This window comes from Aquarana catesbeiana, linkage group LG05 (genome assembly GCF_042186555.1).
Source record: "Aquarana catesbeiana isolate 2022-GZ linkage group LG05, ASM4218655v1, whole genome shotgun sequence".
Lineage (NCBI taxonomy): Eukaryota > Metazoa > Chordata > Amphibia > Anura > Ranidae > Aquarana > Aquarana catesbeiana.
The window spans coordinates 513,132,616-513,146,842 of NC_133328.1; the positions used below are offsets into that span (position 1 = coordinate 513,132,616).

The window sequence follows — 14,227 nt, forward strand, 5'->3', positions numbered from 1 at the left end:
GGTTACGAAATGAAAATTTTAAACAAGAAAGAGCGATGTTATTTAACACCTCTGGCACCGAGAATTCCAACCATGTACTTTATTTTTTACCCCATCCACCCCCTGGCCGCCCTATTATAAGCGGTATAGATTCGGTATAGATTCAAGAATAGGCCGTTATATTGACTATTTTTTACAGCCACTATTAAAACGTGACCCTTCGTACCTTAAGGACACTGACCACACCATCAAAACATTGGAAAAGATCAATATACAGGATGACTATCTACTGGCTACGGCAGATGTGGCTTCGTTATATACCTGCATTCCCCACACTCTAGGTACTGAAGCCGTTAAACATTTTTTAAGTAAAGATGTGTCTATCACACAAACACAATGTGACTACATTATTGAATTACTCAAATTTGCAATGGAACATAACTATTTTTGGTTTGGCCATAAATTCTTTATACAACAAAGGGGCGTGGCTATGGGGGCTAAGTTTGCCCCCAGCCTCGCCAATTTGTTTATGGCCAAATGGGAGGAGGATGTCCTCTATCATGAGGGTGGTCCCTCCCTGGTCTTATGGGCCAGGTATATAGACAACATACTCCTCCTTTTGGATGGTAGCCCTGAATCTCTGAGATCCTTTTTTTTCTACACTGAATTCAAATGACAGAGGCATTTCTCTGACCTATGAGTTTAGTTTTACTAAGGTGCATTTTTTGGACTTGGAGATTGAGATTAACGCAAAACAATTCAAGTTCCAAGCTTTCTTCAAGCCAACTGACAGAAATGGATTCATTCCTGTAGATAGCTGCCACCATCTATCGCGGCTTAAGGCAGTCCCCAGAAGTCAGTTCCTGAGACTTCAGAGGAACTGTACGGACAGAGATTTTTAGAAAACAGGTCTCCACTCTGACAAAAAAAATTTTGGATAAGGGATATGATCCAATGTCTGTTCATTTACAATATGAAGATGTTTTAAATATGGATAGAGGTTTGTTGTTGTCAGATCATCCTCCGAGAGAACAAGACAATTCATATAAATGGGCAATTCTAACCTCATATTCAGTGCAACATAGGGACATTAAAAGAATATTGAATAATCATTGGAACGTCCTTAGAACGGACAAAGTTTTACGTCCCTTGATACCAGAACAGGCCAAAGTTATGTTTAGGGGTGTACCTTTGTTGCAAACTAAGATTGTTCCAAATATAATCAACTCACCTGTTTGTTCTTCCTTTTTCCATCATCTAAAGGCATACTATCCTTGTAAGAAATGTGTTGTATGTTCCCATAATCGACATGAAAGGTCTAAAACTTCGGAATTTTGTTCCACGGTTACTAACCAGGTATATCCGATAAAAGGGTTTTACACGTGTGCCACAAGATATGTTGTCTATTTGATAACGTGTCCATGTGGCAAACAATACATTGGATGCACTACCCGCACCTTTTCAATTAGAGTAGGTGAACATATTGCCAAAATAAAAAGTGGGGATACTAAACATACAGTTCCAAGACACTACAGGGAACACCACAACTGTAAGGATACAAAAAACACAGTCACTTCCAGCGCTAATAGGTCTTCCAAGATGTGGAGTAACAGATGTCAAATAAAATGGTGGTGTGGAAGGTATATAATGGTATCCAAAACTGGGTGGATGCTGCCTTCCTCAGATGGAGTAATCCAAAAATCCTACAAGAAAAACAGAAATGGAAGGCGCGCACACCTAGTGCATTACCAAAGATTATTTAATAATAAAAATGTTTTATATAAAAGTGGGTACTCACAAAATGCAACTGACAAAAGGCCATAAAAACAATGCATGGACATGCACAGAACACGGGGTACAGCTAACGCGTTTCGGGAGCGCACCCCCTTCCTCAGAGCTAGGCTGAACTAGCTCTTTTATTATTAAATTATCTTTGGTAATGCACTAGGTGTGCGCGCCTTCCATTTCTGTTTTTCTTGTAACACCACAACTGTAATCCTGAGGGTACTAGTTTCCTGGTGATCGATAGTTATATTCCCCCATGGAGAGGAGGGGCTATGACTAGAGGCATTTCGCAACTCGAAACGTACTGGATTTATGAGCTCCAATCATACCAACCGTGGGGAATTAACGTTGAATGGGACATAAATTCATTTTTGAACAAAGCTTAATCCCTGTTTATTTGATTATCATATTGTGATTTGGGGCACCATGTGATCTCTGTATATCCATGTTTTTGAGATTGTTCCTATATTTTATGTTTGTGTATCTTAATTTTAGATTGATCTCTTGGTATCTTACCATATATACTCGAGTATAAGTCGACCCGAATATAAGTCGAGGCACCTAATGTTACCACAAAAAAACGGGAAAACTTATTGACTCGAGTATAAGCTTAGGGTGAGAATGCAGCACCTACTGTGAGTGGAAAAGTGTGTCAACAATGCCCATCTGCAGCCTCACTGTGCCCATTTTCAGCCTCACTGTGCCCATTTTCAGCCTCACTATGCCCATGTACCTTATAGAGAAGAGATTGTGAAAAGGGGAAGCTTTAGGGAAGTGTGTCTGTAGTAAGGGCACCTTGACAACTAGGTAATCCTAGGAGCCTGAAAATGTAATAAAAGCCTTCAAAAACTTTTTTTTTCATTATCCACTTTTTTTCTTATAAATTGCCACTGGACTGATCCAACCCCCAAAAGCTCCTGCCACCATGTCAGTATTGATGCGGAGGGAAGGAAAGCCATATTACGCCGTACACTGCCCCCTCCGATTCACAGCAGGGCTGTGTGTATAGGAAGTCTGTGCCGTCCACACCGTCCCGCCTCCTCCTCGTCCGTCTGTGACGAGGAGGAGGCGGAACTTTGTTACAGTGGCTGTGTGTATAGGAAGTCTGCGCCGCCCGCGCCGTCCCGCCTCCTCCTCGTCCGTCCGTGACGAGGAGGAGGCGGAGCTTTGTTACAGTGGTCGGCGCGGACTTCCTATACACACAGCCACTGTAACAAAGCTCCGCCTCCTCCTCACCACGGACAGACGAGGAGGAGGCGAGACGGCGTGGACGGCGCAGACTTCCTATACACACAGCCACTGTAACAAAGCTCCGCCTCCTCCTCATCACGGACAGACGAGGAGGAGGCGGGACGGTGCAGACTTCCTATACACACAGCTCTGCTGTGAATCGGAGGGGACAATATACGGCGTAATATGGCTTTCCTTCCCCCCGCATTAATACTGACACAGCGGCAGATAACCTGACTCGAGTATAAGCCGAGGGGGGCATTTTCAGCACAGAAAAATGTGCAGAAATACTCGGCTTATACTCGAGTATATACGGTATATATATTTTTAGCGATAGGGTTTCTACTTTTGTATGTTTATTACATATTTTAGTGTCTTGACCCTTTCTGTGAGGGCCAACTCCCTGTTACCTACAAGGTCTAGACCTATTATATGTTGTTGGTGTATATGCGTTATTACATTAACATTCCAGTGATAATTACACCCAGGTGTGAATCACGTATATGTATCACTATATATTTCCTTATTCTAGCCATTCTGACTTTAAATACGTTTTTCCTTGTTGGTGATACCATTCAGTTTTAACTGACAGTTCCCATTACCCGGAATGCAGGGACATGTTTTGGAGCGAGGCTTGAATGGCATTTTTAGTTTAGGCGCTATGTTTGCTGTGACAGCCAATAGAGGAATACACTTCCCGCTTTGGGCGCCATTTTGATGACGCCGACGCTGTAAGCGCCCAGCTTTGTCCTTCAGCCGTGTTGCCCTTTCTTTTTTAGCTAATAAATGCCAGTCTATTTTTGGACTGTGTTTTATTTATTAATTTTCATTTTATTTTTCGAGTACATATGTTTGTCATCATGAACATTTTGTATATATTTTCGCCCAGTGGTGAGCTTAAGGGAGTTATCATTTCCGGCATGTTGAGGCTTGCACAGCAAGCCAAAAAAAAAAATGGAATTGGTGTGAGGTACTACTTCCTGGTTGGACTCATATTGAGGCCTGATTTAGATACCATAGTGAGGCTTGCATAGCAAGCCAAATCAACATCTTTACAAATGATTAGGGGTGATACTCGGTGATACCCAGCCATACTCTGCCATACCCAGCCATGCTCAGCCATACTCTGCAATACCCCACAATACCCCGAAATACCCCGCAATACCCCGCAATACCCCGCAATACCCCGCAATACCCCGCAATACTCTGCCATACCCCGTACCCAGCCATACTCTGCAATACTCGGTGATACCCAGCCATACCCCACAATACCCAGCCATACTCTGCAATACTCGGTGATACCCAGCCATACTCTGCCATACCCAGCCATGCTCGACCATACTCAGCAATACCCTGCCATACTCTGCCATACCCCGCAAAACTCTGCAATACTCTGCCATAACCCGCAATACTCTGCCATACCCAGCCATACTCTGTGATACCCAGCCATACTCTGCGATACCCAGCCATACGCTGCAATACTCGGTGATACCCAGCCATACTCTGCAAAACTCGGTGATACCCAGCCATACTCTGCCATACCCAGTCATACTCAGCGATACCCTGCAATACCCAGCCATACCCCGCCATACTCAGCCATACTCGGACATGCTTGGCCATGCTCAGCCATACTCTGCCTCTGTACGTGGCCAGGCTGTGGAAGTCTCACACATGTGGTATTGCCGTACTCAGGAGGAGTAGGAGAATCTATTTTGGGGTGTCATTTTTGGTATGTACATGCTATGTGTTAGAAATATTGTATAAATGGACAACTTTGTGTTAAAAAAAAAAAAGCGCTTTAACCACTTCCCGCCCGCCGTCATATGCCGTCCTTGACTTTGTGCGGGGATATCTGAATGATGCCTGCAGCTACAGGCATCATTCAGATATCAGCTTTTTCATCTGGTGATTCCCTACACCATAAGAATGATCATAGCAGCTGTTACAATGCTTGATCGTTCTTACGGGAGGCGAGAGGGGACACTCCCCCTCCCGCCGCCCTCCGATGCTTCTACCGACTCACCGCTACGATCGAAGCCAGGATCTTTTTTTATTTTTTATTTCAGGCTTCCCAGCCTAGAGGTGAGATGTGGGGTCTTATTGACCCCATACCTCACTGTAAAGAGGACCTGTCATGCCATATTCTTATTACAAGGGATGTTTACATTCCTTGTAATAGGAATAAAAGTGATCAAAAAATATTTTTTTGGAAAAAAGCATCAAACTAAAATAAATAAAGTAAAATGAACAATAAAAAAAAAAAATAAAAAATTTAAAGCGCCCCTGTCCCCGTGTGCTCGCATGCAGAAGCAAACGCATACTTAAGTCCCGCCCACATATGAAAACGGTGTTCAAACCACACATGTGAGGTATCACTGCGATCGGCAGAGCGAAAGCAATAATTTTGGCCCTAGACCTCCTCTGTAACTCAAAACATGTAACCAGTAAAAAATTTTAAAGCATCGCTTATGGGGATTTTTAAGTAGCGAAGTTTGGCGCCATTCCACAAGCATGTGCAATTTTGAAAGGTGACATGTTAGGTATCTATTTACTCGGTGTAACTTCATCTTTCATATTATGCAAAAACATTGGGCTAATCTTACTGTTTTGGGTTTTTTTAAAGCACAAAACTGTTTCTTTTCCAAAAAAAAACGCGTTCGAAAAATTGCTGCGCAAATATCGTGCGAGATAAAAAGTTGCAATGACCGCTATTGTATTCTCTAGTGTCTTTGCTAAAAAAACTTATATAATGGTTTTTGGGTTCTATGTAATTTTCTAGCAAATAAATGATGATTTTTACATGTAGGAGAGAAATGTCAGAATTGGCCTGGGTGCTCCAGAACACCTGAAGGTGCTCCGTGCATGTTGGGCCTCTGTATGTGGCCACGCTGTGTAAAAGTCTCACACATGTGGTATCGCCATACTCAGGAGTAATAGCAGAATTTGTTTTGGGGTGTAATTTGTGGTATGCATATGCTGTGTGTGAGAAATAACCTGCTAATATGACAATTTTGTGAGAAAAAAGAAAAAAAAAAAAAAAAAACTTGATTTTGCAAAGAATTGTGGGAAAAAATGACAACTTCAAAGAAACTCACCATGCATCTTTCTAAATACCTTGGAATGTCTTCTTTCCAAAAATGGGTCATTCGGGGGGTATTTGTACTTTTCTGGCATGTTAGGGTCTCAAGAAATGAGATAGGCCGTCAGTACTTCAGGTGTGATCAATTTTCAGATATTGGCACAATAGCTTTTGGACTCTATAACTTTCACAAAGACCAAATAATATCCACGGATTTGGGTTATTTTTACCAAAGATATGTAGCGGTATAAATTTTGGCCAAAATATATGAAGAAAAATTACTAATTTGTAAAATTTTATAACAGAAATGAAGAAAATGCATTTTTTTTTACAGATTTTTCGGTCTTTTTTCTTTTATATCGCAAAAAATAAAGAACCCAGTGGTGATTAAATACCACCAAAAGAAAGCTCTATTTGTGTGAAAAAAAGGACAAAAATTTCATATAGATACAGTGTTGTATGACTGAGTAATTGTCATTCAAAATGTGAGAGCTCCAAAAGCTGAAAATTGGTCTGGTTATTAAGGGGGTTTAAGTGCCCAGTGATCAAGTGGTTAATGCCCTCTCAAATGTGAGTGACCATTTTACTTATATCAATAAAATGCCTTTTATGTAAATGGAATCACACTACGTGGCCCAATTTTTTTTCCTTTTACCATATATAATACTGGGAGGATCCGTTCTTGATCTTTGGTCGCTGTTCCCTTGGTGGATACCTATTGATGTTATACATTGTGACAGACCCCTGCCTGATTGGTCTACATCGGAAACCGTGTATGCTGATTTTTTTCCCTGGGTGTGTTACACCACAAGCTCTGTTGACTCATCAGAAGTATGCCTAGTTGGGTTCAACTAGTCTGGTAAGTCTCTTTCCTCTTGGTGGTGAATTATCAACAGACAACTAGTTCACAGATTTATCTTGCAAGTCACTTTATATATTGGAGTCACTTTAGGGACTTTCATTCTAATATATATACTCTGCTGGTTTATGTAAACATCATCATTATTATTGTTGTTTTGTATATCAGAGTAATATTGCATGTATTTTATCATGCTTTATGCACATCAGTAATGGTTTGTTACTAGTTTGATCCCATGAGGGGAATCTCACTTTCACCTTTACTTTTAGCGCTGCACTTTACCACTTTCCCATTTGTTCACAGATTTCTGTTGTGATGGCAGCTATTATTTATCACTTTAAGACAGCGCAGTCTTTTTTCTTTTTTCCAAATAAGCAGAGCCTCCCTTTTTGGGTGGAGCTCCGCTTTAACCACTTGCTGACCACCCTATAGCAGTTCTGCTGCTACAGGGTGGCAGGTGTGTGTGTGTGTGTGTATATATATATATATATATATATATATATATATATATATATATGTGTGTGTATGTATGTGATCCTGCACTTCTGCCTGCAGGGGAAGCACGCGCTGGAGGCGAGCCTCTTCTGCCGATCTGCCGGTGCTGGGCACTCAATGTCTGTCCATCTTTGGGTAGAGACTCAGAACAGAGTTGGTCAGAGCTCTGCCTATGTAAACAAGGCAGAGCTTCGTTCAGATGGTGTGTGTGGAGGGGGGATGAATTTGGTGTTCCTGCAAAGTAGGGAATACAATTCATATTTTCCCCCCTAGTAAAAGCAGCACACACAGTAAACACAAACACTGGTTAGGCACACAGTTAACCCCTTTGATCGTCCTATATGTTTAACCACTTCCCAGCCAGTGTCATTAGTACAGTGACAGTGCATATTTTTAGCATTGATTACTGTATTAGTGTCACTGGTTCCCGCAAAATGTCAAAAGTGTCCGAATATCACAGTCCCACTAGAAGTTGCAGATCACTGCCATTACGTTTATAAAAAAACAAAAAGTTCCAGTATCCATCCCAAAGTTTGTAGACGCTATAACGTTGGTATAAACCAATCAATATATGCTCACTTGGGAAACCACAGAGGTGATCAAATACCCCCAAAAGAAAGCTCTATTTGTGGGCAAAAAAAAAATACAATACAAAAATACAAATATTATGTGGGTGCAGTGTTGCATGACCGTGCAATTGTCTGTTAAAGTAACGCACTGCTGGATTGCACAAAATGGTCTGGTCATGAAGGGGGTAAATCTTGTGAAGGTCCAAAGTGGTTAAAGTATAACTAAAGGAAAAATCTTCCAATGGGGACAACAGTTCTGGTGACACCCCAGGATTCCCCCACTTTTAGGGGAATTCCTGTTTTGGTTATGGGACAGGAAGTGAAAAAAATCTCCCCAAAGGGACACAGTTGGCAAATAAAACCTGACAGGGGTTTTAACCCTCCCTTACTCTATATTTAAATAAAAAATACGGATCTCTGTTTTACTTTAAGAAAACCAATAGAGGACATCACACATAGGATTCTACTACTACTGCTAATCAATAAGACAACTGTCTGATACACAGTGCTTTATCAATGTTAGGGTTTTGTGAACACAAAGCAGTCAGAGAGGGGAATGTGGAGCAGCACACATCTACACAATACAGATCTCTGCATACAAGGGTCCCGATACGGATCTCTGTATACAAGGGTCACAATACGGATCTCTGCATACAAGGGTCCCGATACGGATCTCTGCATACAAGGGTCACAATACAGATCTCTGCATACAAGGGTCCCGATACGGATCTCTGTATACAAGGGTCACAATACGGATCTCTGTATACAAGGGTCACAATACGGATCTCTGTATACAAGGGTCACCATACGGATCTCTGTATACAAGGGTCACCATACGGATCTCTGTATACAAGGGTCACCATACGGATCTCTGTATACAAGGGTCACCATACGGATCTCTGTATACAAGGGTCACCATACGGATCTCTGTATACAAGGGTCACCATACGGATCTCTGTATACAAGGGTCACCATACGGATCTCTGTATACAAGGGTCACCATACGGATCTCTGTATACAAGGGTCACAATACGGATCTCTGTATACAAGGGTCACAATACGGATCTCTGTATACAAGGGTCACAATACGGATCTCTGTATACAAGGGTCACAATACGGATCTCTGTATACAAGGGTCACAATACGGATCTCTGTATACAAGGGTCACAATACGGATCTCTGTATACAAGGGTCACAATACGGATCTCTGTATACAAGGGTCACAATACGGATCTCTGTATACAAGGGTCACAATACGGATCTCTGTATACAAGGGTCACAATACGGATCTCTGTATACAAGGGTCACCATACGGATCTCTGTATACAAGGGTCACAATACGGATCTCTGTATACAAGGGTCACCATACGGATCTCTGTATACAAGGGTCACCATACGGATCTCTGTATACAAGGGTCACCATACGGATCTCTGTATACAAGGGTCACCATACGGATCTCTGTATACAAGGGTCACCATACGGATCTCTGTATACAAGGGTCACAATACGGATCTCTGTATACAAGGGTCACAATACGGATCTCTGTATACAAGGGTCACAATACGGATCTCTGTATACAAGGGCACCATACAGATCTCTGTATACAAGGGTCACAATACGGATCTCTGTATACAAGGGTCACAATACGGATCTCTGTATACAAGGGTCACCATACGGATTTCTGTATACAAGGGTCACAATACGGATCTCTGTATACAAGGGTCACAATACGGATCTCTGTATACAAGGGTCACCATACGGATCTCTGTATACAAGGGTCACCATACGGATCTCTGTATACAAGGGTCACAATACGGATCTCTGTATACAAGCGTCACCATACGGATCTCTGTATACAAGGGTCACCATACGGATCTCTGTATACAAGGGTCACAATACGGATCTCTGTATACAAGGGTCACAATACGGATCTCTGTATACAAGGGTCACAATACGGATCTCTGTATACAAGGGTCACAATACGGATCTCTGTATACAAGGGTCACAATACGGATCTCTGTATACAAGCGTCACCATACGGATCTCTGTATACAAGGGTCACCATACGGATCTCTGTATACAAGGGTCACAATACGGATCTCTGTATACAAGGGTCACAATACGGATCTCTGTATACAAGGGTCACAATACGGATCTCTGTATACAAGGGTCACAATACGGATCTCTGTATACAAGGGTCACAATACGGATCTCTGTATACAAGGGTCACAATACGGATCTCTGTATACAAGGGTCACAATACGGATCTCTGTATACAAGGGTCACAATACGGATCTCTGTATACAAGGGTCACCATACGGATCTCTGTATACAAGGGTCACAATACGGATCTCTGTATACAAGGGTCACCATACGGATCTCTGTATACAAGGGTCACAATACGGATCTCTGTATACAAGGGTCACAATACGGATCTCTGTATACAAGCGTCACCATACGGATCTCTGTATACAAGGGTCACCATACGGATCTCTGTATACAAGGGTCACAATACGGATCTCTGTATACAAGGGTCACAATACGGATCTCTGTATACAAGGGTCACAATACGGATCTCTGTATACAAGGGTCACAATACGGATCTCTGTATACAAGGGTCACAATACGGATCTCTGTATACAAGCGTCACCATACGGATCTCTGTATACAAGGGTCACCATACGGATCTCTGTATACAAGGGTCACAATACGGATCTCTGTATACAAGGGTCACAATACGGATCTCTGTATACAAGGGTCACAATACGGATCTCTGTATACAAGGGTCACAATACGGATCTCTGTATACAAGGGTCACAATACGGATCTCTGTATACAAGGGTCACAATACGGATCTCTGTATACAAGGGTCACAATACGGATCTCTGTATACAAGGGTCACAATACGGATCTCTGTATACAAGGGTCACAATACGGATCTCTGTATACAAGGGTCACCATACGGATCTCTGTATACAAGGGTCACAATACGGATCTCTGTATACAAGGGTCACCATACGGATCTCTGTATACAAGGGTCACCATACGGATCTCTGTATACAAGGGTCACCATACGGATCTCTGTATACAAGGGTCACCATACGGATCTCTGTATACAAGGGTCACCATACGGATCTCTGTATACAAGGGTCACAATACGGATCTCTGTATACAAGGGTCACAATACGGATCTCTGTATACAAGGGTCACCATACGGATCTCTGTATACAAGGGTCACAATACGGATCTCTGTATACAAGGGTCACAATACGGATCTCTGTATACAAGGGTCACCATACGGATCTCTGTATACAAGGGTCACCATACGGATCTCTGTATACAAGGGTCACCATACGGATCTCTGTATACAAGGGTCACCATACGGATCTCTGTATACAAGGGTCACCATACGGATCTCTGTATACAAGGGTCACCATACGGATCTCTGTATACAAGGGTCACCATACGGATCTCTGTATACAAGGGTCACCATACGGATCTCTGTATACAAGGGTCACCATACGGATCTCTGTATACAAGGGTCACCATACGGATCTCTGTATACAAGGGTCACCATACGGATCTCTGTATACAAGGGTCACCATACGGATCTCTGTATACAAGGGTCACAATACGGATCTCTGTATACAAGGGTCACCATACGGATCTCTGTATACAAGGGTCACCATACGGATCTCTGTATACAAGGGTCACCATACGGATCTCTGTATACAAGGGTCACAATACGGATCTCTGTATACAAGGGTCACCATACGGATCTCTGTATACAAGGGTCACCATACGGATCTCTGTATACAAGGGTCACAATACGGATCTCTGTATACAAGGGTCACAATACGGATCTCTGTATACAAGGGTCACCATACGGATCTCTGTATACAAGGGTCACCATACGGATCTCTGTATACAAGGGTCACCATACGGATCTCTGTATACAAGGGTCACCATACGGATCTCTGTATACAAGGGTCACCATACGGATCTCTGTATACAAGGGTCACCATACGGATCTCTGTATACAAGGGTCACCATACGGATCTCTGTATACAAGGGTCACCATACGGATCTCTGTATACAAGGGTCACCATACGGATCTCTGTATACAAGGGTCACCATACGGATCTCTGTATACAAGGGTCACCATACGGATCTCTGTATACAAGGGTCACCATACGGATCTCTGTATACAAGGGTCACCATACGGATCTCTGTATACAAGGGTCACCATACGGATCTCTGTATACAAGGGTCACCATACGGATCTCTGTATACAAGGGTCACAATACGGATCTCTGTATACAAGGGTCACAATACGGATCTCTGTATACAAGGGTCACAATACGGATCTCTGTATACAAGGGTCACAATACGGATCTCTGTATACAAGGGTCACAATACGGATCTCTGTATACAAGGGTCACAATACGGATCTCTGTATACAAGGGTCACAATACGGATCTCTGTATACAAGGGTCACCATACGGATCTCTGTATACAAGGGTCACCATACGGATCTCTGTATACAAGGGTCACCATACGGATCTCTGTATACAAGGGTCACCATACGGATCTCTGTATACAAGGGTCACAATACGGATCTCTGTATACAAGGGTCACCATACGGATCTCTGTATACAAGGGTCACAATAGGGATCTCTGTATACAAGGGCACCATACAGATCTCTGTATACAAGGGTCACAATACGGATCTCTGTATACAAGGTTTCTATCAGGTGTCATCTCAGGACACCGATCAGCTCTGCTGGGCTCCTCTCCAGCTTTATACAGGCAGCACAGTCAGCCCCCTCCTGATTAGGGATGAGCTCCGGCGTGTTCGCATGGCGCACGTGCCGAGCCCGCCAGGAAGTCGGCACGGCGCAGCGCTAATCACAAGCAGTGAGACATTTCCCGATGTGCGGCTGCAGAGATCGGGAAATGTCTCCCTGCCTGTGATTAGCGCTGCGCCGTGCCGACTTCCTGGCGGGCTCGGCACGTGCGCCATGCGAACACGCCGGAGCTCATCCTTACTCCTGATCACACCTGACGATTATCAGTGCTGTATATGGTGAATCTGGCATTGATTAGCTCAGTGATGCTTGCAATGTAAATCTCCCAGAAATCATTGTGTGTATGACCAGCACAGGGATCAGGGACAGCTCCCTTTAATCCAGGACACATATTAACTACACAGGTTAAGGCGGATTTAATGCAGATAAGGCACCAAGTGAGTTTAATTAGCACCTTAATCAGGCAGAGAACCTGTGTAATTGATGTGTGTCCTAGATTAAAGGGATGATGTAGCAACCCTAAGGCTCAGATCATGATCAGAAGAGTCAGCAGCCAAAAATAGGGGGTGATGACAAGATCTATTTTCTAACATACCTGGGAATTACGCAATCACAGCACAACCATGGAGGTACTCGACAGCACACACGAACAGGAATACAGTAAAAAGGAGAATTGTGCAATGAAAGCGACCTCCCAGCACTGCGCATGCTCCATACTCACTTCCCTATAGTAACATGCACGAATGAAATCCAGGGGGCGTGGTCATGGCGGTACCACGTCTCCTATAGGAAGAGGCACGTGCATTTACTACATTAGTGAGGAAGCGACAGTGTGAGAGGCGGGGCTTAGCTTGTTAGGGAAGGAGCGACATACGAAATACGACAGGAGGGGAGGAGCCAATAGTCTGGGAGATGTGGGCTAGTACGTGCAAGGAAAGCCGGGGGGGGGGATCCGGCGGGAGCGCGAGAATGTGAACTGTAAAAGCCGAATTACGTCGGTATAAAGGGGCGGAGTTGTAAATGCAGAAGTCACAGTGATATGGTGAAACGATGGGAGGGACTCCGCCTGCTGTAGCAGATGTGGGCGTTTTCATAAAATGGGTGTGGTCTATAGTGACAGCTGTCATTGTCATGGCATGGACACAGCCACAGGGTGTCCTGATATAGTTAAGGGTTTACACTTGCTTCAAAATGTGGCATTGGGCATGTTTTTAAAGCGCTCTGAATGCCAATCAAAGCCCCTGTCATTAAATAAAATGGTTACCTTACAGTTCTGTTTGAGAGAACGTCATCAGCACACTATGGATCTCCAGAGTAGATCCAAAACGTTATTCAGCGATCACATGGTTACAGCAGAAGCAATGTTTGAGAGCCTCGCAGGACCCCTTCATCAGTCATCATGTGACTAGTCATCATGTGACT

At 43.3% G+C, this 14,227-nt stretch overlaps 1 protein-coding gene and 1 long non-coding RNA gene across 4 annotated transcripts in view; one reads left to right on the top strand and one right to left on the bottom strand.

Moving 5' to 3' along the window:
• SDR16C5 (short chain dehydrogenase/reductase family 16C member 5) overlaps positions 1–14,227 on the bottom strand; it is a 171,364-nt gene that overhangs the window by 80,578 nt on the left and 76,559 nt on the right. Inside the window, exon 1 of one of the 3 annotated variants that reach the window (XM_073631653.1) lies at positions 13,401–13,556. The exons of the other annotated variants lie outside the window; for them this stretch is intronic. The gene's annotated coding sequence lies outside the window, so the exon portion shown is untranslated. Of the gene's footprint in view, positions 1–13,400; positions 13,557–14,227 lie in introns of those variants that run through there. 3 annotated transcript variants of the gene reach the window in all.
• Positions 6,890–14,227, top strand: part of LOC141145188 (uncharacterized) — a 45,779-nt gene continuing 38,441 nt past the window's right edge. The window contains exon 1 of the long non-coding RNA XR_012244523.1: positions 6,890–6,932. This is a non-coding gene — a long non-coding RNA (uncharacterized lncRNA). The remainder of the gene's footprint in view (positions 6,933–14,227) is intronic.